Source organism: Zea mays, chromosome 3 (assembly GCF_902167145.1).
Source record: "Zea mays cultivar B73 chromosome 3, Zm-B73-REFERENCE-NAM-5.0, whole genome shotgun sequence".
Taxonomy (NCBI): domain Eukaryota; kingdom Viridiplantae; phylum Streptophyta; class Magnoliopsida; order Poales; family Poaceae; genus Zea; species Zea mays.
This window is the reverse complement of record NC_050098.1, coordinates 170020070-170043604: the sequence shown is the minus strand read 5'-3', so window position 1 is coordinate 170043604 and position 23535 is coordinate 170020070.

The following is a 23535-nucleotide window of genomic DNA, read 5'->3' as shown; positions in this document are numbered from 1 at the left end:
AGTACAGGAGCATCGGCCACAGTAATACAGGCCGATGCATCATCATGCACTTATTCTACATCATTGCCTACCCATTGTAGTAGCATTTGATGTAGCGTAGAAGGTACACATTGATTAGCGTGAATCCAATCCCTGCCTAAGATTAGACTGTAATTTCCTTCTACATCAGCGACGAAGAATGCAGCAGCAAGAGTCTTAGTCCCGATGGTTAATTCAACGGACGTGACTCCCCTGGCTTTGATCGAACTATCAGTCCTAACGCTGCTGAGGGTCATGTTGGTCTTGACGAGTTCGTCATCTTGTTTACCTAGTTTTCTGTATAATGAATAAGGCATTAGATTTACAGTCGTCCCCCGTCTACCAACATTTTAGCAATCGGTATCCCATCAATGTGACTGCACACGAAGAGCGGCTTAAAATGATTTACCGATTCCTTTGGTTTAGTGAAGGCGGCTTCTTTAGGACCAAAGTCAAACTGAGCAACGACAGGTTCATCGTCGTCGACAATAGTACAATCGGCAGAAAATGTAATCACATTTATGTCGATACCTATGTGCTCTGAAGAAGCCTCGTAGTCGACCAGGTCCTCTCCTAGTAGGTCTGTAACACCCCGGGATCCAAAAACACCCCAGAATGCTACTAAGCTACACATCTAACATTCATATATAAAATTTCGACATCATCTCCTTTGAAAATTGCATATACAGGGAAGCAACAAAGTATAAATAGATATCACGATAAGAAAACATAATAGCCATTAATAATCTGCTAGCAATGGGAACACAACCATAACGACATGAACTGAATTAACCACTGCGCACGACTAGTTAAAAACAAACATCCTTTGACAAGAACTTTCTAATTAAATCATGACTGTGCCTAGGCAGCGTTATTATGAGAGTGAAGGTGGATGTGCTGCTACTTCCCACTCCCCTTGACGAATAACAAACACCTACATTGAGTAATACAAGAGTGAGATGAAACATCTCAGCAAGCAAATTGTTTTGATGAGATATTTAAATCACAAATTGAATTAATCAACATTCTAAAAGAATCACAAATAAGATCAGAAATACTTGTGGATATAGAAATCAGTAGTCCCAATATAACCAATACCATCTCATTTCCTCGAACAACCACGATAGGTTGTATAACACTTCCCTGCGTCAACAATACCTGCAAATATCACTCAATGTATGCACAAGAATGCAATGTGTAGGTCCTCTGTCTTCATACCTTTGAGGGTATAAAACCACATCATCTGCAAATATCACTTCAATGAATTCATATGAATGCAATGCATATGTCCTCTACCTTCATACCTCTAAGGGTATGAAGCCGCATCATACCCCTCCTCGGGCAACGTACAATGCTAAGTTGTACCGGTACGGTCGGACCATAGGTCACGACAAAACTTCAGATGCAAATGAGTCATGCAATGTATATGGCATGCTGCATTTATCAATAAACTACACTTCCTTCAGTTACAATACAAACCTCAATTAATACTTCAGCTGCCTTCAAGTACAATACAAACCTCAAATAATACTTCATCTGCCTTCAGATACAATACCAACCTCAAATAATGCTTCATCTGCCTTCAGATACAATACCAACCTCAAATAATGCTTCATCTGCCTTCAGGGGTGTGAATTAATCTCATGGGTCATACTCGAACCATAATCATCATCAATATATGATAGAACATCAATATTATACAATCAAGTAAAATATCATCATATACTTCAATTATGAAAGAATTCAATAATTCTGAATATTAGAGTGTAGGCGATAGAAGTAACATGTCAAAACGGTAGCAACCACCGCTACATTCACTTGCCTTCATCGAAGAAGAAAAATGTACTGGGCATGATCTGGAGTGTAGCCACCTGCTAGCGCGCATAAAACTTAGTACAAATATTTCACAAATATTTGCCAACAATCAACAATTCGCTCCTACACTGGAAACCAGGACCTGGTGGAAAGACTCCCACCCTGAACCACATGCCACACAACAACAGCGTTGTTTGTTAATTTTGTATCTTTAAAATGATAACATTGGTGATATCAAACAAATACTCTAGAAGTATCTACACAAAATACTCTACAACTTCGGTATTCAATGGATAATTAAATTCAGCCATCTATAAGTTCTAAAACATCTGACAAGATAACTGACTGAATCTGTTTGAGACAGCAGCATAGTTAACTTCAAAATTCGTTATCTCCCAAACTACTCAACCAAAAATTATGACATTCTGCTGGTAGTGAGATCTTTTATCCCTCTACAAATGTCTCTATAGTTGGAAGAGCCAATTCGGCCATTTACTAGATGAAACCTACCAGTGAATAGACCCGCTCATTTTTGTCAGACAAACAGGAACAGCCACAGTAAAATAAACATAACTGGAGTTTCAAAATTCATATGAATGCACTCTTTAATAATCTGGAAAACCTATGAAATTATCTACAACTTTTTTTACCAAACTAAAGTTTAAATCTGTTGATAAAATTTCCTAAATCTTAAGAGAACAGATTCTGCACAGAATTGTGAGACTGAAAAACTGCTATAATCAAACTGCAATAACTTTCTGATCTGATGTCCGATTGGGGTGTTCTTCGCGGCCACAGAAAGATCTACAAATTATCTAGGACTCATAGATAGACTTTTTATTTTTTTGAGGCCACTAAGAGCACGGAAAAGTGGTAGGAACAGAAACAGTCGAATCTGCCATTCTGTAGAAACTAATTTCGAGATAAAAAACTAACCCCCATCTAATCTAACCTCTAATCCTTCAATCCCCATGATTCACAACCTCCAAAAACACATAATTATAGGAAGGAACATGGATCTTATCCTTACCTAGAGTTTCCCAAGAAAAAATGCAAGAAGAGATGGGGTAGAACATCTCCTTGATCCTATCTTCCTCTTCAATTCAACGTGCTCCTCCTCTTCTCGATCCTTGCTGCGTGCGGGGAGATCTAGAGGGGGAGGAAGTCGTGGAGAGGGTAGAGGGCGGCTGCAAATGGAGAGGAGAGGAAGAGGGAGGGGGCGGCGGCAACAATTGGGGAGAGGGAGAGGGGGTCGGCTAGGGTTGGGGAGGAGAGGGGGGCCTCCCATCCATCGGATCGAGATCAATGTCCCGAACTCGCTCTCCCATCTGAACTCCCGACCTCAACGGAAAAAATACCAAAAGATCTACTGTTTCCTTGAGGAATGCCTCCTGAAACTCCAAACCCCAATGCCACAGAACATGAAAGAAAAGAGAAATGGAAATTTAACTTCTTTTCAGAAAATTGGGGTATCACAAGGTCGTCTTCCTCCATGGGCGTCGGCACATCGTTGGAGGTGTCCTGGTGTAGTGCGGACGGTCCGGACTCGAGAGTCGGACGGTCTGTGTCGTCTGCAGATGGTCCGGCTTTTATAGCCGGACTTTCTGTCGTACCTGCAGAGTTGTGGAGTTGTTGTCTCATTTTCTGTCTTTGTGGTCGTTTGATTCATCTCAACGACCTTTGGCCTCCATGTCACACCAGGTTTTAGAAGGCAAACCGAATGCGAACCATGTACGTGCCAGGATCAGCAATTCACGTACACAACAGTTACATAACTGGACATCATCACACAGTGCTCAAATAATAACATAAAAGGGTAATAATAGTAGATTACATCATATATCTGAGACATCCACATAGTCTTTAACAATAATCAAAGTGAGAAAACGAAACGTAGATACACGCGGCCTTCAAGGCAGCCGACTGGGGGTTGCCGCTAACCCACGCCTAAAACTCATCGTACTCCCGGAACTCCTGGAAGTCTTCCTCCACGACTTCATCTTCTCCTGAGAAGTGGTTGCAGCGTGGACAACCTAGGGAAGGGGGGTTGGTGTGTAGAGCAAGGGTGAGTACACATCAACATACTCAGCAATATGTCCCATTTGGCTGTAGTGGACTAGCTTTGTGTGGTTAAATCAAGCTGTTGCTTTTAGTTGGTCAGGTTATTATTTACTAGTAGAGAGCCAGGTTTTAGCGTTAACCTAGGTTGTTAACCCAAATGTAATACTCAAATTGTAAGAAAGTGTAAAAGGAGAAAGAGTTTTCCCTTACATATATGTGTGTTACCTATATTCATCATTTCATGTGAAAATTACATTTAAACAAATAAATAATTAACAAAAGACACTCAAATAATACATGCATCATGCTGGTGTTTATTGGTTTGTGCATTTGTACACAGTGGTAATGATGATAAGGATACATAAAAGAAGAGAATTAGTTCTAACCTTATTTGCACTCTAGAATTTAGAAAAGAGGAAAGAAATGAAGATTTTATATAATACAAAATAAAATCATAATTAAATAACTTCACCACACTTGGTATGATCAAATTGATAATTAGTATGAGTACAAATGTCCCACAAAGTTGAACTTAAATGGAGGTTTTGAATTTGGAATTCAAAATAAGACAAAATAGGAAAATGGAGACATAAAAGAAAAAGAAAAGGGAAGAAGGCTTACCTGGGCTTCGAAACCTGCTTTCGGCCCACCAGGAATAAACCAGCCCACTAGCCCATCCTCCGCGCGCGCGGACGCGCCCTGCTGCGCGGGCCCGCGAGTCAGGCTCCCCTTCTCTACTGCGCACTCTCTCTGACAACCCAGGGCCCACGAGTCAGTGTTCTTTCCCCCTCCTCCGTCCGGGTCATGCGGCATGAACGGAGTCCGGCTATGGCGGAGCGTTCCGCGGGTCTCGGGATCCGTTGCTCGACCTCGCGCACCCACAAGTATATAATGCGCCGCGATCCTGAGCCGTCCCTCTCCCCTTTTATCCCCAACTCCTCGCCACCATCGTTACACCGCCGCGCACCGCACGGGAGAAACTCGCCGCCGCCGTTGAACTCGAGAACCGCGGACACTTGGGCTACCGTGGAGAATCTGGCCGCCGAGCCGTGTACTCTAGAAGCTTCGACCGTCATCAATTTCGTCATTAATGCCACTGTAACCGCGCGATTGCTCATCGGTGTTGCGACTTCCGCCTGGATCCGCGCCGCGCCGTGGTCAGGGACGTTCGCCCTTCGATTGTCGGTATGAAACCTCCTCCAAAGCTCGCCGTCGGGCCAATTTCGTTTTGTGGGCAGTAGCACTAGAGGCGGTGCACCGTAGGGGCAAAATTGACCAACGCCAGTGAGCAGCGCCGTCGCGGGTGTAGCCCGCCGCCGTGCGTCGCTCGGGTTGGGGATTGGATCCGGGGACCATCGGATGACGCTCGGACGGTCCCGATTAGATCGAGCTTACCCCTTCGTCCAATCGAACTGCGTCCGTAGATGCGAGATCCAGTGGTGCAGAGCAGTTTTGCGATTCATTAAGTCTCGGCCGTCGATCTTGGATCGTACGGTTCCTGTTCCATACCGGTTCAGATGAAGAGTGATCTAATCTGCGCCAATGGATTTTGATCCAACGGCCCAGATTCAATCATACCCCTTCGGCGTGTACATTTCTTAAAGAACCCTTCTGTTTATAGGGATTCAACCCGCGGTCCGTCCTGGTAGATGACTGAGTCTAGGAGTTTTTATAGATTGACCCCTGTGCTAATCAGGAATCGAGGCCTAGTCCAGACAGTGAGAAATCTTATAAAATAATTTAGAAAAGAGATTTTTATGTGTAAAAATAATCCTAGAACTTGTTTAATCCATAGAAAACTCATTTTAAGTCCAAATGAGTCCATTTCAATTTCTATAATTCTATAATATTATTGTTTATCATATAGTACCTCTGTTTTGACATGAATATCACATTAAAATTGATATCCTAATTAATCTTTTATACAACACTTAAAACTTTATAAATTCATAACTTCTTCATTTTAACTTCGATTTGATCCATTCAAATTGTGTTAGCCTCGTATAAATATTTACTACGCAGTAACAACATTGAGTATACCATGTATCATACTTTTATAATTAGATATTTATTTATCCTATGTTAATTGGATTAACATATGTCTATTGGATTAATTTCTGATCTTATGGTTATAATTTGACTAGATGATCCTTGATCAAATAATGACTTAGATTAAAATTGAGATAATTGTTTATAGAATAACCTCTTATATGAGTTATATTAACCAATTTATAACATAGTTTAACATTTTAATCACATAAATCCTCTATAAAATCATAACTCCTTAATCGTAACTCCGGTTTTAGTAGTTCTCGTTCCCACAATCTCGTAGCACGCATAGATCATTATTATGCAGTTTGTTCTTATGTTTGGTGTGATGTTAATTTTATCTATACCATGTTTGTTTGTATTGATACGACTAGCGCGAGGACACGTGTCATCTGAAAAGCAAGTTTTACCTAGAATCTCAAGTCCCAGGCAAGTTGTGCCCTTGACCACTTTTTACCCAATAATGTTCTTTAATATCATTTATTCATGCATAGGTTAATTTTGATGGGACCCAATAGGTTACCCTAGATTGTTTATCTCATTACCTTGTTTACCACTGAATCACTTGGGTAGTTTGCTATTGCTTTACATGGATTTGGGATAATTATTTATCATATCTATGTTCCAGTTATTTTGTTATTCTATTTATGTTCATGTCAAGATCATTAATGTTAATTGGAACATAGAGCTTAACTTGAGAAACACGTGCCACCACAAGGGTTTATGGACGCCCTTGGCTGATTAATTAGGAAAGCTAGTGGAGGACTACCTTACCCGAAAGGGGCAAGGGCAGTAGGGGAGTGGTCAGTGTAGGGAGGTCCTTGGTTGATTTTGCTGCGATGGCGGTCAGACAAGAACCCTGCATTGGAGCTTCCTATAAACTGTAGCGGGTTTTCTGAAGCTAGTAGAACTTTGTAAAGGCCTCGTAGTGTTACCCTGCCTCGCCTCCTCGGTAGAGGTGTATGGGAAGTCGCGATCCCTTGGCAGATGGGTAACATGACTTGTGGGTAAAGGGTACCACCTCTGCAGAGTGTAAAACTGGTATACTAGCCGAGCTCACGGTCATGAGCAGCTCAGGACTCTCTGATGATTAAATTATGGAACTTAAACTCAATTTGTCATATGCATTGCATCGCAGGTGAGGTTGTTACTTTTGTTCTACTACTTAATTGGGTTGGTATTTACTTATACTTAGTAATTGCTAATAAAATTTTGACCAACTTTAAAAGCAATGCTCAGCTCTAACCATCCTCTTTGGTAAGCCTTACACTTCACGTGATCTCCCACCTTTGGCGAGTTCATGCACATTATTCCCCACAACTTGTTGAGCGATGAACGTATGTGAGCTCACTCTTGCTGTCTCACCCCCCCACAGGTCAAGAACAGGTACCACAAGATGAGGCGCTTGAAGGATGTTGTGATGTGTTCGTGAGAGATCTAGGCCGTCGTCTCCCAGTCAACTTTGGGTTGCTGGACCGTTGTCTCCTTATAATGTAATTATTTATTTATTTTGTATAGAACTCCTATTATATAGTAAAGATGTAACATTCGATCCTGTGCCATGATTCATCATATGTGTGAGACTTGGTCCCAGCACACCTGGTGATGATGTTCACGCCCGAGTCTTGGTGCCCCGAAACCCGGGTGTGACACCAAAGTACCCTTTCCAAACGGAAAGAATACCACTTACCATTACCATAAGCATAATCATAACCATCATTGTCATCACCACCTGTAATCCAAACATCTCTGATCAAGTATCTCTAATCAATGGAGCTCTCTTGGCCGCTCATAACCGCGAGCACGACTGATATATCAGTTTCATAACACTCTGCAGAGGTTGCGCACTTTACCCACAAGCCGTGATTCCCTTTCTGCCCGGAGAGAGCTACTCCCCATTGACCACTACCTAGGTGGCCTAGCAGGGTATCACTACGTAGCCTTTACAAAGATTCCCTGAGGCTGTAGCCGCTCGTTAGGTTTCCTAAATGTACCGCACTCCTCCCCAAGGGGCAAACCAACCTTGGCAGAGCGAGCCGCATACACCGAGCCCCATTAACGACACGACAGCGAAGCGAACTACACCCCGGTTCCTCTAATTATTAAGCTAAGGGCGTCTCATTCCACCCTCGTGGTTGCACTGTTTTCCCGGGCGGTCATCCAACGAACAGTTCCTTACGGAGAGGCACTCGAGAAATCGCTCGAGTCCCCTTAAATGCCACAAGTATATCATCATAATAAAAGGGGAAACATCGTATCATAGATAAACCTCATCATGTTCATTGATTAATGTGAAGCACTAGCATGAAGCTAAATCGAAATAACCCAACCCAAATAGGTAAGCAAGGACATGATAACAAAAGCTAGTCAATCCTTAGGTATAAACTGTGTAAATGCGAAAAGTGAATTATAGAATGTATAAGACATAGATGGGTCAAGGGACACTTGCCTCCACCAACCATATGCTGCTCATGGTCTTCTCCTGCGAGTTCTTCGGACTCTGCAACCAGACCGTTATCTATGCGAGTGCAAACATACATCCATATCCTTGAATTAGGAAATAAACAGTACACCATACAAGAGAGCAGATCGAATGAACATGCACGTGACATATGGTTTGCGTTCGTAATTACTAGAAAGAGAGAAAGGAATTGCAACGGCTAAAGCTATAGTCTGAAAGTATTACGTGTAGGTTTTTGCAAATAATCACTATTACATTTAATTCCACCTAGCCATACTAATAGGCATTAATCACATGCACTAATAGAGTTACAATAGTCTTCCGATTGGCCGACACTAATATAGTCGTTGTTTAACTACGTGAGATAATTAATGTGATCAACTCTAAGTGGAGTTCAACTACGTGAAATAAACGGCACGTCCAACGCGCACGATGAACACGAGGGGGGGTAGCTAGGCTAGTCTAGGGAGTAGACGGACTCGTCTAGGGGGGGGGTAGACGGGCTAGTCTAGGGGGTAGACGGGCTCGTCGCATGCACGGCGGGGCACTACACACCGCGCCGGGCACTGCGTGCGCAAGGCAGCGCGCCATGGGCATCATGGCCGCAGGCGGCAGGATGCGCGCCGCGCCGGGCGAGCAGGACGCGCGCCAGGGCCAAGCCGCGGGCCGCGCGAGTCGAGGTCGCGCCGTGTAGGCCGCGCAGACACGCCGCGAACCGGTAGCGCCGGGGCGGGCACGCCGCGGGCAGCCGCGCTGCGCCATGGCCGCGCGCCATGCGCCACGGCCGCGCCATGGAGGGCACGAGGGGCGCCGAGCCGCGCGCCAGGGGCCAAGCCGGGGCCACCGCGAGCAGCAAGGCCGCTAGCCGCGCGCGCTGGCCGAGCTCCAGGCCGCGCGCCATGGGTGCGCCGGGCCGGGCTGGAGGCGAGCACGTCAGGGCAGGGGCCACGCGAGCGCAGGGGGACCAAGCCGGGGTGGGCATGCCGCAGCCGCGGGGTAGCGGGGGAGGGCAAGGCCACGCCGGGCCTCCATGGCCGCGCGCCAACCAGGGGGCAGGGGGCAGGGGCCGTGCCAAGCCGGGACGGGGGGCCGCGCGGCGTGGGAGGGCAGGGGCCGCGCCGCGCCAGGGCAGGGGGTACGCCGCGCGCAGGGCGGGGGCCGGGCTGCGCCAGGGGGCAGGGGGCACAGCCGCGTGAGCAGCGAGCACGGGGAGGAGGGAGGTTGGGGAAGAAAGAGACAGGGAGGCTCACTGCGGAGGACGAGGCGGCGCGGACGGCGTCGGGGCAGGGGCGGCTGCGTGCGGTGAGGGCGACTTGGGGAAGAGAGAGAGGCGAACCTAGCGGGGAAGAGAGAGGAACATGTGTTGGGATGATAGGGAAGATGAACATGGGCGGTTTTTTGGGTGGGGCTTATAGGTGGGCCCCACCAGGTGACGGCGGCGGCTAGGCAACTGCCCACGCGCGCACCGCACGGTGGGAGTAGGCGAGTCGGTTGCGGGGCAGGGGAGGCGGCTGGGCCGCGCCGAGCTAGGCCGCGCGGGGAAATCGACTGGGCCGAGGGGGGAGAAAGGAAAGAGGGGGGAAAGGAAGGCTGCGGCTGGGCCGCGCCAGGGTGGGCCGTGCGCCAGGCGGGGTTTGGCTGGGCCACGCGCCAGGCTGGGCCACAAGGAGAGGGAGAGGGATTTTCCCTTTTTCATTTTCCTATTTAGCTCTAAACTCCACCCAAACATACTTTTCGCAAAATCACTCAACCACAAGCAAAAAACATGGTCCGGCATGATGCAACAACCATAATAATAAATCCTAGGGTTTACTTACACAAGATATCGAGCTAATTCTCGCTAGAACTTAAAAAGAACAAGGCATATCGAGAAGAAGGAAAAAGAAAAGGTAACGCCCGAATTTGGTGAGGGCTAGAGAAAGATAATTTTAACCCTCAAATTCGGGACATTACAAACCTATCCCCCTTAAAAGAATCTCGCCCTCGAGATTCAATGTTGGCTAGCAAAGAGTTTGAGATATTTAGCCATCAGATCATCTTCACGCTCCCAAGTTGCTTCTTCCTTGGGGTGGTGACCCCATATGACCTTGCACATTCTGATGGTTTTCCTCAGGGTGACTCTGTCTGCAGTCTCAATAATTTGCGATGGCTTCTCAATATAGGTAAAGTATTCTTGGACTTCAAGACCCTCCAGTGGCAACTGCTCTTCTGGCAAACGCAGACATTTCTTTAACTGAGACACATGAAAGACATCATGCACGGCAGACAAATTTTCTGGCAGGTTGAGCTGATAGGCCACTTCTCCGCGCTTTGTGAGAATCTGATACGAACCGATGTAGCGGGGTGCTAGCTTGCCTTTGACTCCGAATCTTCTGACTCCCCTGATAGGTGATACTTTCAAATAGACAAAATCCCCAACTTTGAAACTCAGCTCTCTTCTTCTTGTGTCCGCACAACTTCGCTGCCTTGATTGCACTATCTTCAGGTTCTCTCGAAACATCTTGATGTTCTCTTCAGCTTCAAGCAAAATGTCTGGTCCAAACACTTGCTTTTCTTCAGGCTGATCCCATTGCAACGGAGTTCTACAACTCCTTCCATAAAGCACCTGAAATGGTGACATCTTCAAGCTGGCCTGATAACTGTTGTTATAGGAGAATTCTGCATAAGGCAATCTCTTGTCCCATCTGGACTGATCCTGCAACGCACATGCTCTCAACATGTCTTCAAGGATTTAATTAGTTCTTTCAGTCTGACCGTCGGCTGCCAGAAATGAGAGGTGAACTGTGTCCCTCTGTCTGACACTATCTTCTTTGGCACACCATGAAAACAAACGATCCGGGACATATATAGCTCCGCCAATACTGCACTGCTGTAGCTAGTCTTGACAGGTATGAAGTGGGCTGACTTGGTTAAGCGGTCCACCACTACCCAAATGGAATCATAGCCGGCTCGAGTGCGAGGCAATCCGACTATGAAGTCCATCCCGATTTCATCCCATTTCCACTGAGGAATTCACAACGGCTGCAACAACCCAGCTGGCTTCTGATGCTCCGCCTTGATACGTCGACAACTATCACACATAGCCACGTGCTCTGCGATTTCCCTCTTCATTTTGTACCACCATAACTTCTTCTTCAGATCCTGATACATCTTCTCACTTCCAGGGTGTATAGAATAAGCTGTCTCATGAGCTTCCTTGAGGATCAATTCCTGTATAGGCTGGACATTGGGAACACATAAGCGGTCCTTGAACCATATCACACCTTCTGCATCCTCTCAAAAATCTTTACCTCTTCCTTCCAGAATCAGCTGCCGGATTTCACTCTTCTCATCATTCTTCTATGCTTCTTTGATCTCCCGCTCCAAGGTGGGTTCTAACTCAACTGTTACTCCTCGCATATTATTCAGAAATCCGAGACTAAGCCTGTCAAACTCTTTGGCCAACTCATAAGGCATCGAATGAGCGACCATCATATTGACTTTACTTTTCCTGCTCAGGGCATCTGCTACCACGTTCGCTTTGCCTGTATGGTAATGAATTTCCAACTCATAGACTTTGATCAACTCTAACCATCTTGTTTGCCTCATATTCAATTCTAACTGAGTGAATATGTACTTCAGACTCTTGTGGTCTGTGTAAACATCACATTTCTGCCAATACAGATAGTGCCTCCATGTCTTCAGAACCACTGCTGCTAACTCTAGGTCATGGATTGGGTAATTCTTCTCGTGAACCTTCAGCTGTCGGGATGAGTAAGCCACAACTCTTCCCTCTTGCATCAATACGCATCCCAAGCCAGTGTAACAAGCGTCGCAATACACTGAGAAGGGCTTGTGCACATCAGGCAAGACTAAGAGAGGCGCTGTAGTCAACTTCTCTTTCAGCGCTTCAAAGGCAACTTGGCATTTCTGGGTCCACTTGAACTCAACTTTGTTGCCTAGCAAAGCTGTCATCGGTTTTGCAATCTTCGAGAACCCTTCAATGAATCGCCGATAATATCTGGCCATTCCAATGAAGCTCTTGATTCCTCGAGCATCCATTGGCGCTTTCCAATTCAGAATATCTGCCACTTTCTTCGGATCCACAGCCAATCCTTCTTTGTTTATTATGTGACCCAAGAACAGGACTTCATCAATCCAGAACTCGCACTTGCTCAACTTTGCATATAGCTGGTGCTCTCGCAATCTCTGCAATACCAACCTCAAATGATCCACATGTTCCTCCTCACTTTGAGAATATATAAGAATATCATCAATAAATACCACCACAAACTTGTCAAGATACTCCATGAATACACTGTTCATCAGATTCATGGAGAAGGTTGGTGCGTTTGTTAGACCAAAGGACATAACAGTGAACTCATACAACCCATACTTGGTAATGAATGTCGTCTTCGAAATGTCTGCAGGTCGAATCCTGAGCTGATGATAACCTGACCTCAGATCTATCTTTGAGAACACGCTGGCTCCTCTCAACTGGTCGAACAGATCTTCTATTCTGGGCAAGGGGTACTTGTTCTTGATTGTGACCTCATTCAGAGCTCGATAATCGATGTACATCCTTCTAGTGCCATTTTTATTCTCCACGGACAGGACAGGGGCAGCCCAAGGCGAGGTGCTTGGCCTAATATAACCTTTCTCTGACAGTTCAACAATCTTCTTCTTGAGTTCAACCAACTCTGGTCCAGATACTCTGTAGGCTCTTTTAAAGATGGGAGCAGTTCCAGGAAGAAGCTCTATGACAAACTCAACTTTTCGCTCAGGTGGCATACTAAGAGCACCTAGAGGGGGGGTGAATATGTGATCCTATAAAAATCAAACACTAATAGCCACAAAACTTAGTTATAAGTGTTAGTGTAGTCAAGTGAATAAGAAACGTTCTCGTGCGAACAAAGCAATCACAATAAGCAGCACATGAGACACGTGATTTTTGTCCCGTGGTTCGGCCAAGTAACACTTGCCTACTTCCACGTTGTGGCGTCCCAATGGACGAGGGTTGCACTCAACCCCTTTCAAGCGATCCAATGATCAACTTGAATACCACGGCTTTCTTTCTTAGTCTTTCTCCCGTTTGCGAGGAATCTCCACAACTTGGAGCCTCTCGCCCTTACAATGATGATCACAAAAGAAGCACAGAAGTAAGGGAGGGTAGAGCAACACACACAACACTCAAATCCACAGCACAACCACGCACACAAGTCACAACTTGAGCTCAAAGTACAACACACGGAGTTCGCAACTCAAATGAGCTCAAATCGCTAACACAGAGAATCAAATGTGTGGGAGCGGAGTCTGGATGCTTTAGAATACTCAGAGAATGCTTCGGTGACTCCTCCATGCGCCTAGGGGTCCTTTTTATAGCCCCAAGGCAGCTAGGAGCCATTGGAGGCCAACTTGGAAGGCCAAACTTGCCTTCTATCGGGTGGCGCACCGGACAGTCCGGTGCACCACCGGGCAGTCACTGTAGCTATCCGGTGCGCGATCTCCTTCCTTTTCTGGCGCATCCAACCGTTGGTCCTCGAGGTCAGTTGGCGCACCGGACAGTCCGGTGTGCCCAACCGGCCGTTGCTGCGGGCCACGCGTCGCATGCGGATTGCGCGACCGACCGTTGCGCTGGCGACTGTTGGCTCACCGGACAGTTCGGTGCACCACCGGACAGTCCGGTGAATTATAGCCATGTTGCCCAATTGCTTTTCCCGAGAGCGACGAGTTCGCCACGGATGACTCACCGGACAGTCCGGTGAATTATAGCCGTACGCCGCCGTCGAGTCCCGAGAGAGGCCTTTCCACGCGGACCAGCTTGGCGCACCGGACACTGTCCGGTGCACCACGGGACAGTCCGGTGTGCCAGACCGAGCTGAGGATTGGCTGCATAGAGCCAAGCTTTTCCCTTTTCTTTTCTTCTTCTTTAGTCACTGTTTCTAGCACTTGGATAACCATGTTAGTACACAAAACAATTCACCAAGTCTAGAAACATACCTTTTTCCTTGATTTGCACTTCTCACTTTATTTTGCACATTAGAATTTAATTAAACATGTTGGGCACTTAATCACCAAAACATTATAGAAATTGCCCAATGGCACATTTCACTTTCAATCTCCCCCTTTTTGGTGATTTATGTCAACACATCCAAAAGCAACTAAAAGAAGTGCAATATCAATGCAAATGAGGACTAAATCATTTTTGCGCAAGATTTGACATATTTGGATCATTCTTTGCCACCACTTGGTTTGTTTTTGCAAATCAAATTCATTTTCCTATTTCTAAGTCAAATACACTTGTTTGGGCAAATCAAGATATATTCTAATGGAAAAATTGATCAGGTACCAAAAACTCCCCCTTTTTCCCATAATCAAAAATTCTCCCCAATAAGAGACCAAGTTTTGCAATAAGAGTATTTTGGATAAATCAAAAATTCTAACTCTATTATTTTCAAAAATCACAAGTGGTTGGCTGATCCATTTGCTTTGGCCTTAATTTCTCCCCCTTTGGCATTAACCACCAAAACGGGGTCATTTTTTGCCCTTTAACCCCATTGCCTCACCAAAAATGTCAATTAAGAGCAAAAAGGCAAAGGAGATCATAAGTATGAACTTGGAGTTAATTACACTAATACCGGAGTGCAGTGGAAGTCTTTGCACCGTCCAAGTCCATTTTCCCTTTCAATTGCACCTTTGAGACTACATCAAGTGTACTCAAACAAATAGGTTAGTCTCAAAGTGTCAAGTTGTAGCACATCTCCCCCTAAATAAATGCACCATTTGCATATGAACTTGTGAGGTCCGGGGAGGTCTTGTACAACTTGAGCACCACAACTATACAACGAATAATGTAAATGCGTAAAGTAGCATGATCAAAGGCATAGACTACATGTATGCTATAGATCAATCCAAGTTACGCGAATCTAAGACATTTAGCTCACTACGCAACCTACAAAAAGTTTTCTCATCCACGGCTTGGTAAAGATATCGGCTAGCTAGTTCTCGGTGCTAATATGGTACACCTCGATATCTCCCTTTTGCTGGTGGTCTCTCAGAAAGTGATGCCGGATGTCTATGTGCTTAGTGCGGCTGTGTTCAACAAAATTATCCGCCATGCGGATTGCACTCTCATTGTCACATAGGAGTGGGACTTTGCTCAGATTATAGCCAAAGTCCTAGAGGGTTTGCCTCATCCAAAGTAGTTGTGTGCAACACTGTCCTACAGCAACATACTCGGCCTCTGCGGTGGATAGGGCAACAGATGTTTGTTTCTTTGAACTCCAAGACACCAGGGACCTTCCTAGGAATTGGCACGTCCCTGATGTACTCTTCCTATCAACTTTGCATCCCGCATAATCGGAGTCTGAATATCCAATCAAGTCAAAGGTAGACCCCTTTGGATACCAGATCCCGAAGCAAGGTGTAGAAACTAAATATCTAAGAATTCACTTAACGACCACAAGGTGACATTCCTTGGGGTCGGATTGATATCTTGCACACATGCATACACTTAGCATAATGTCTGGTCTACTAGCACATAAATAAAGCAATGATCCTATCATAGACCGGTATGCCTTTTGATCAACGGACTTACCTCCTTTGTTGAGGTCGACATGCCCGTCGGTTCCCATCAGTGTCTTCTTGGGCTTAGCGTCCTTCATCCCAAACCTCTTGAGAAGATCTTGAGTGTACTTCGTTTGGGAGAGGAAAGTGCTGTCCTTGAGTTGCTTCACTTGGAACCCAAGGAAGTAGTTCAACTCACCCATCATCGACATCTCAAACTTTTGAGTCATCACCCTGCTAAACTCCTCACAAGACTTTTGATTAGTAGAACCAAATATTATGTCGTCGACATAAATTTGGCACACAAAAAGATCACCATCACAAGTCTTAGTGAAAAGAGTGGGATCGGCTTTCCCAACCTTGAAAGCATTAGCAATTAAGAAATCTCTAAGGCATTCAAACCATGCTCTTGGGGCTTGCTTAAGTCCATAGAGCGCCTTAGAGAGCTTGAACACATGGTCGGGGTACCTGTCATCCTTAAAGCCAGGGGGTTGTTCCACGTATACCTCCTCCTTGATTGGCCCGTTGAGAAAGGCGCTCTTCACATCCATTTGAAACAACCTGAAAGAGTGGTGAGCGGCATAGGCTAATAATATTCGAATAGACTCTAGCCTAGCCACAGGAGCAAAAGTCTCCTCGAAATCCAAACCTGCGACTTGGGCATAACCTTTTGCCACAAGTCGAGCCTTGTTTCTTGTCACCACCCCGTGCTCGTCTTGCTTATTGCGGAACACCCACTTGGTTCCCACAACATTTTGCTTTGGACGTGGCACCAGGCTCCAAACTTCATTCCTCTTGAAGTTGTTGAGCCCTTCCTGCATGGCCAACACCCAGTCCGGATCCTGCAAGGCCTCTCCTACCCTGAAAGGCTCAATAGAAGAGACAAACGAGTAATGCTCACAGAAGTTAGCTAATCTTGAGCGAGTAGTTACTCCCTTGCTTATGTCACCTAGAATCTGATCAACAGGGTGATTTCTTTGGATCGTTGCTCGGACTTGAGTTGGAGGGACCCGTGGTGCTTCTTCCTCTAGCACTTGTTCTTCTTGTGCTCCCCCTTGATCACGCGCCTCTTTTTGAGGAACCTGTCCATCATCTTGAGTTGGGGGATGCACCATTGTAGAGGAAGATGGTTGATCTTGCTCCTGTTGTTCCTGTGGTCGCGCATCACCAATCGCCATTGTTGGGGACTTGTTCTCAAATGCTATGAATTTAAGAACAAGGCAACACAAAATGTTAAATGTTAGTATCCTTCATTCTTCGAAGCATTATTTCCCTAAGGATATAATGACTTTCGAACAAAGGTTACGAAGGACATACCTTCATAAGTTCATTATATAGTGACGAAGGATAAAATGTAAAGAATATAAAAGACAACATAAATAATTATATATTAATCATCGGGCATAAAACGAAGACATTATTGAATTACAAGTGTACCTCCGATTGAAAGGAAATGAAAGTACAAGTGTGACGCAAAAAGCAAATGTCCAGTCAGCGTGAACAGTACGGGAGTACTGTTCACCTATTTATAGGCACGGGACGCAGCCCGTACAAAATTACATTAATGCCCTTTACACTTGATAATAAACATATAGTACTCTGTCGAGGTCTTAATAGCCTTTTCATCTTTAAGTCGGTTCCAACTGCTGCTGTCTCGCCGAAGCTTTCCTGCTTGCACCTTCGGCGCTCCACCAACCTTCGTATCATTCTGGTCTACAGTGATGTCTGACTCGAGTCCGAAGATGCCTGTTCACACATTATACTCCAGAAACACTATTAATTCTTGTTTTTGAGGACCTTCGAATGCCGAAGGTCCCCAACAGCCATCGTGCGCATTGTGGCCGTTGGAACATCATCTTCATCTATGTCATCAAGATCATCTTGCTCTCTTGGAGAGCCATTAGTCTCATCAAATACAACGTCGCTAGAGACTTCAACCAAACTCGATGATTTGTTGAAGACTCTATACGCCTTTGTATTTGAGTCATACCCTAGTAAAAACCCTTCTACTGCTTTGGGAGCAAATTTAGAATGTCTACCTCTCTTCACCAGAATGTAACATTTGCTCCCAAATACACGAAAGTAAGAAACGTTGGGTTTGTTACCGGTAAGGAGTGCATACGAGGTCTTCTTGAGAAGGCGATGTAGGTAGAGCCGGTTTATGGCATGGCAAGCTGCGTTCCAGCTTCCGACCAAAACCGCTCGGGCGTCTTTAATTCTCCAAGTATCGTTCTCGCCATGTCGATAAGCGTCCTGTTCTTCCTCTCTACTACACCATTTTGCTGTGGTGTGTAGGGAGCGGAGAACTCGTGCTTGACGCCTTCCTCCTCAAGATATTCCTCCACTTGCAGATTCTTGAACTCGGACCCGTTGTCACTTCTTATCTTTTTCACCTTGAGCTCAAATTCATTTTGAGCCCTCCTTAGAAAGCGCTTGAGGGTCCCTTAGGTTTCTGATTTATCCTGCAAAAAGAACACCCAAGTGAAGCGGGAAAAATCATCAACAATAACAAGACCATACTTACTTCCCCCGATGCTAAGGTAGGCAACGGGTCCAAAAAGATCCATGTGAAGAAGCTCCAGTGGTCTTGATGTTGTCATCACATTCTTGCTGTGATGAGTGCTTCCCACCTGTTTTCCTGCTTGACATGCTGCACAAGGTCTGTCTTTCTCAAAATAGACATCAGTTAGTCTAACACATGATCTCCCTTTAGAAGCTTATGAAGGTTCTTCATCCCAACATGTGCTAGACGGCGATGCCAGAGCCAGCCCATACTAGTCTTAGCCATTAAGCATGAATCTAGATCGGCATTCTCTTTCAAAAAATCAACTAAATAGAGCTTGTCGTCTAATACACCCTTAAATGCTAATGAACCATCACTCCTTCTAAAGACAGATACATCAACATTTGTAAACAAACAATTGTAGCCTATGTGGCACAATTGACTTATAGACAGGAGGTTGTATCCTAGTGACTCTACTAAAAATACATTTGAAATAGAGTGCTCGCTTGTGATGGATATCTTTCCCAAACCTTTGACCTTGCCTTAATTCCCATCTCCAAATATGATTGTATCCTAGGAGTCCTTGTTCTTGACGTAGGAGGTGAACATCTTCTTCTCCCCCGTCATGTGGTTTGTGCATCCACTGTCGATTATCTAGCTAGAGCCCCCGGATGCATAAACCTGCAAGGAATTTAAGCTTGGGTTTTAGGTACCCAACTCTTGTTGGGTCCTACAAGGTTAGTCACAATAGTTTTTGGAACCCATACGCAAGTTTTGTCTCCCTTGCATTTGGATCCCAATTTCCTAGCCACTACTTTTGCATTCTTACATGAAAGAACAAAAGAAGTGTTGCAAGCATGGAAAACAGTAGTAGATTCATTACACGCTTTCCTAGGCACATGATGCATAACATGATTTCTCCTAGGCCTACTTCTACCGTGAACAAAAGTAAAACTAGAGGCAAACATAGCATGTGAATCAAAAGCATCATGATCATAACTCCTATTATAATTGGAATGACTAGCAATTTTCCTATTATAAATGAAAGCATGATTCCTTTGAGTACTACTAGCCATAGGGGCCTTCCCTTTCTCCTTGTTGGGAATGGGAGCCCTTTGGCTTGTTAAGTTCTTGGGTTCCTTTCGAAAACCAAGCCCATCCTTAATTGAGGGGTGTCTACCAAAGGTGTAGGCATCCCTAGCAAATTTTAACTTATCAAAATCAATTTTGCAAGTCTTAAGTTGAGCATTAAGACTTGCCACCTCATCATTTAGTTTAGCAATAGAAATAAGGTGTTCATCACAAGAATTAACATCAAAGTCCTTGCATCTATTGCAAATAACAACATGTTCTACACATGAACTAGATTTATTAACTTCCTCTAGCTTAGCATTTAGTTCATCATTTAAACTCTTTAAACTAGAGACCGATTCATGGCAAACAGACAATTCAGAGGATAACATTTCATTTCTCTTAATTTCTAAGGCAAGGGTTTTTTGCACACTAACAAATTTGTCATGTTCCTCATATAAAATATCCTCTTGTTTTTCTAATAACCTATCCTTTTCATTTAGAGCATCGATTATTTCATTAATTTTCTCTACTTTGGTTCTAACTAAACCTTTAAATAGACTAGAGTAATCTACTTCATCATCGGAGGAATCCTCATCACTAGAAGTAGAGTACTTAGGGGAATCTCGAACACTTACCTTCTTCTCCTTGGCCATGAGGCAAGTGTGGCGTTCGTTGGGGAAGAGTGACGACTTGTCGAAGGCCGAGGCCGCCAGTCCCTCATCGTCGGAGTCGGATGAGGAGCTGTCGAAATCCCATTCTTTTCCAAGATGAGCCTCGCCTTTCGCCTTCCCATAGCTTTTCTTCTTCTCCTTCTTCCCATGTCTTTCTTATCCCTGGTCATTTTCATTATCGGGACATTGAGCAATAAAATGACCAGTCTTACCACATTTGAAGCAGGAGCGCTTTCCCCTTGTTTTATTCTTGTTGGGGTACTCCTTGCGTCCTTTAAGTGCGGTCTTGAAGCGCTTGATGATAAGTGCCATCTCATATTTGTTGAGGCCGACAGCCTCCACTTGAGCTACCTTGCTTGGTAGTGCCTCCTTGCTGCTAGTTGCCTTGAGCGCAACGGGCTGCAGCTCGTAGACGGGTAGAGGGTCATTTAAGGCATCATCTACATACCTTGCCTCCTTAACCATCATGCGCCCGCTTACAAATTTTCCGAGTATCTCCTAGGGCGTCATCTTTGTGTACCTAGGATTTTCACGGATAAGGTTCACAAGATGGGGGTCAATAACTGTAAAGGACCTAAGCATGAGTCGGACGACGTCGTGATCCGTCCATCTTGTGCTTCCATAGCTTCTAATCTTGTTGACTAGGGTCTTGAGTCTGTTGTAAGTTTGTGTTGGCTCTTCACCCCTGATAATGGTGAATCTCCCTAGCTCGCCTTCCACCAACTCCATTTTGGTGATCATGGTGGCTTCGTTTCCCTCATGAGATATCTTGAGGGTGTCCCAGATCTGCTTTGCATTGTCAAAGCAGCTAACCTTATTGTATTCATCCCTGCACAGAGATGCTAGCAAAACAGTAGTGGCTTGGCATTTTTATGAATTTGCTCATTAATAAACATGGCATTGTCAGTACTATCAAAGTGCATTCCATTTTCAACAATCTCCCAGATACTAGGATGGAGAGAAAATAAATGACTATGCATTTTATGACTCCAGAAAGAATAGTCTTCTCCATCAAAGTGGGGAGGTTTTCCAAGAGGAATTGATAGCAAATGAGCATTAGAATTGTACGGAATACGAGAATAATCAAATGAATAGTTTTGATTAATCGGTTTCTTCTTTGACAAGGAGTCATCATCGTCGTCGTGTGGTGAAGAAGACGAGGCATCACTGTCGTAGTAGATGATCTTCTTGGTGCGCCTCTTCTTTTTCCCGTCTCTTTTCTTGTGACTTGAGCCTGAGTCGGTTGGCTTGTCGTCTCTAGGCTCGTTGAGGAAGGATTCCTTTTCCTTGTTGTTGACCACCATCCCATTTCCCTTAGGATTCATCTCTTTGGGCGGTTAGTCCCTTAGATGAAGAGTACGGCTTCGATACCAATTGAGAGCACCTAGAGGGGGGTGAATAGGTGATCCTGTAAAAATCAAACACTAATAGCCACAAAACTTCGTTATAAGTGTTAGTGTAGTCAAGTGGCTAAGAAACGTTCTCGTGCGAACAAAGCAATCACAATAAGCAGCACACAAGACACGTGATTTTTATCCCGTGGTTCGGCCAAGTAACACTTGCCTACTTCCACGTTGTGGCGTCCCAATGGACGAGGGTTGCACTCAACCCCTTTCAAGCGATCCAATGATCAACTTGAATACCATGACTTTCTTTCTTAGTCTTTCTCCCGTTTGCGAGGAATCTCCACAACTTGAGCTCAAAGTACAACACACAGAGTTCGCAACTCAAATGGAGCTCAAATCGCTAACACAGAGAATCAAATGTGTGGGAGCGGAGTCTGGATGCTTTAGAATACTCAGAGAATGCTTGGGTGACTCCTCCATGCGCCTAGGGGTCCCTTTTATAGCCCCAAGGCAGCTAGGATCCGTTGGAGGCCAACTTGGAAGGCCAAACTTGCCTTCTGTCGGGTGGCGCACCGGACAGTCACTGTAGCTGTCTGGTGCGCGATCTCCTTCCTTTTCTGGCGCATCCGACCGTTGGTCCTCGGGGTTAGTTGGCGCACCGGACACTGTTCGGTGCACACTGGATAGTCCGGTGTGCCCAACCGACCGTTGCTGCGGGCCACGCGTCGCCCGCGGATTGCGCGACCGACCGTTGCGCTGGCGACCGTTGGCTCACCGGACAGTCCGGTGAATTATAGCCACGTCGCCCAATTGCTTTTCTTGAGAGCGACGAGTTCGTCGCGGATGACTCACCGGACAGTCCGGTGCACCACTGGACAGTCCGGTGAATTATAGCCGTAAGCCGCCGTCGAGTCCCGAGAGCGGCCTTTCCACGCGGACCAGCTTGGCGCACCGGACACTGTCCGGTGCACCACCGGACTGTCCGGTTTGCCAGACCGAGCTGAGGATTGGCTGCATAGAGCCAAGCTTTTCCATTTTCTTTTCTTCTTCTTTAGTCACTGTTTCTAGCACTTGGATAACCATGTTAGTACACAAAACAATTCACCAAGTCTAGAAACATACCTTTTTCCTTGATTTGCACTTCTCACTTTATTTTGCACATTAGAACTTAATTAAACATGTTGGGCACTTAATCACCAAAACATTATAGAAATTGCCGAAGGGCACATTTCCCTTTCACATACCTGGTAAGTCCTTCGGGAACACGTTCGGAAATTCTGACACCACTTTGATAATCTCGAGTGGATCTGCTTCATTGCTATCAATAGCCATCTAATAACAACTCCCTTTCCTTGGCTCGGACGGGACTAACTCGGTCACCACTTCCTCTCCTAGTGGGGACATTAACTTAATTGTCCTCTTATCATAGCTAATAACTGCCCGATACTTATCTAGCCAGTTTATCCCTAGGATAACATATATTCCCTGAGTACTCATTACTATGAGGTTAGCGGGAAACTCTATCCCCCTTATTTGCACACTTACATTGAAGCAAACACTATGAGCTCGAACTCTACCACCGCTGAATCAATTTGAATGAGTGTTGACATGGTAGTTATTGGAAGATTATGTGCTTCTACCCATGATGCAGTAATAAATGAATGCGTTGCTCCAGTATCAAATAACACTTCTGCAATATGGGAGTCGACTGGAAACATACCTACTATCATGTCTGGTGTCTCCTAGGCTGCTTCAGCCTCCAAGTGGTTCGGGCTCCCATGGTTGTAGCGTGGCTGGGAGCGGTTGCCTGCTCCAGGCTGAGACACATTCTGCTTCGCTGGGGCACTAGGGCCTGATGCTGCTGGGCTGCCTTCTTCAAACAATGCATCACCTAATGGTCTTGATCTCCACAGTAGAAACATGCTTTGCCTCCACCTTGAACTGGGGCTGCTTGACTGTTCTGTTGAGTTGCTGGGGCAGGAAGACGAGGTG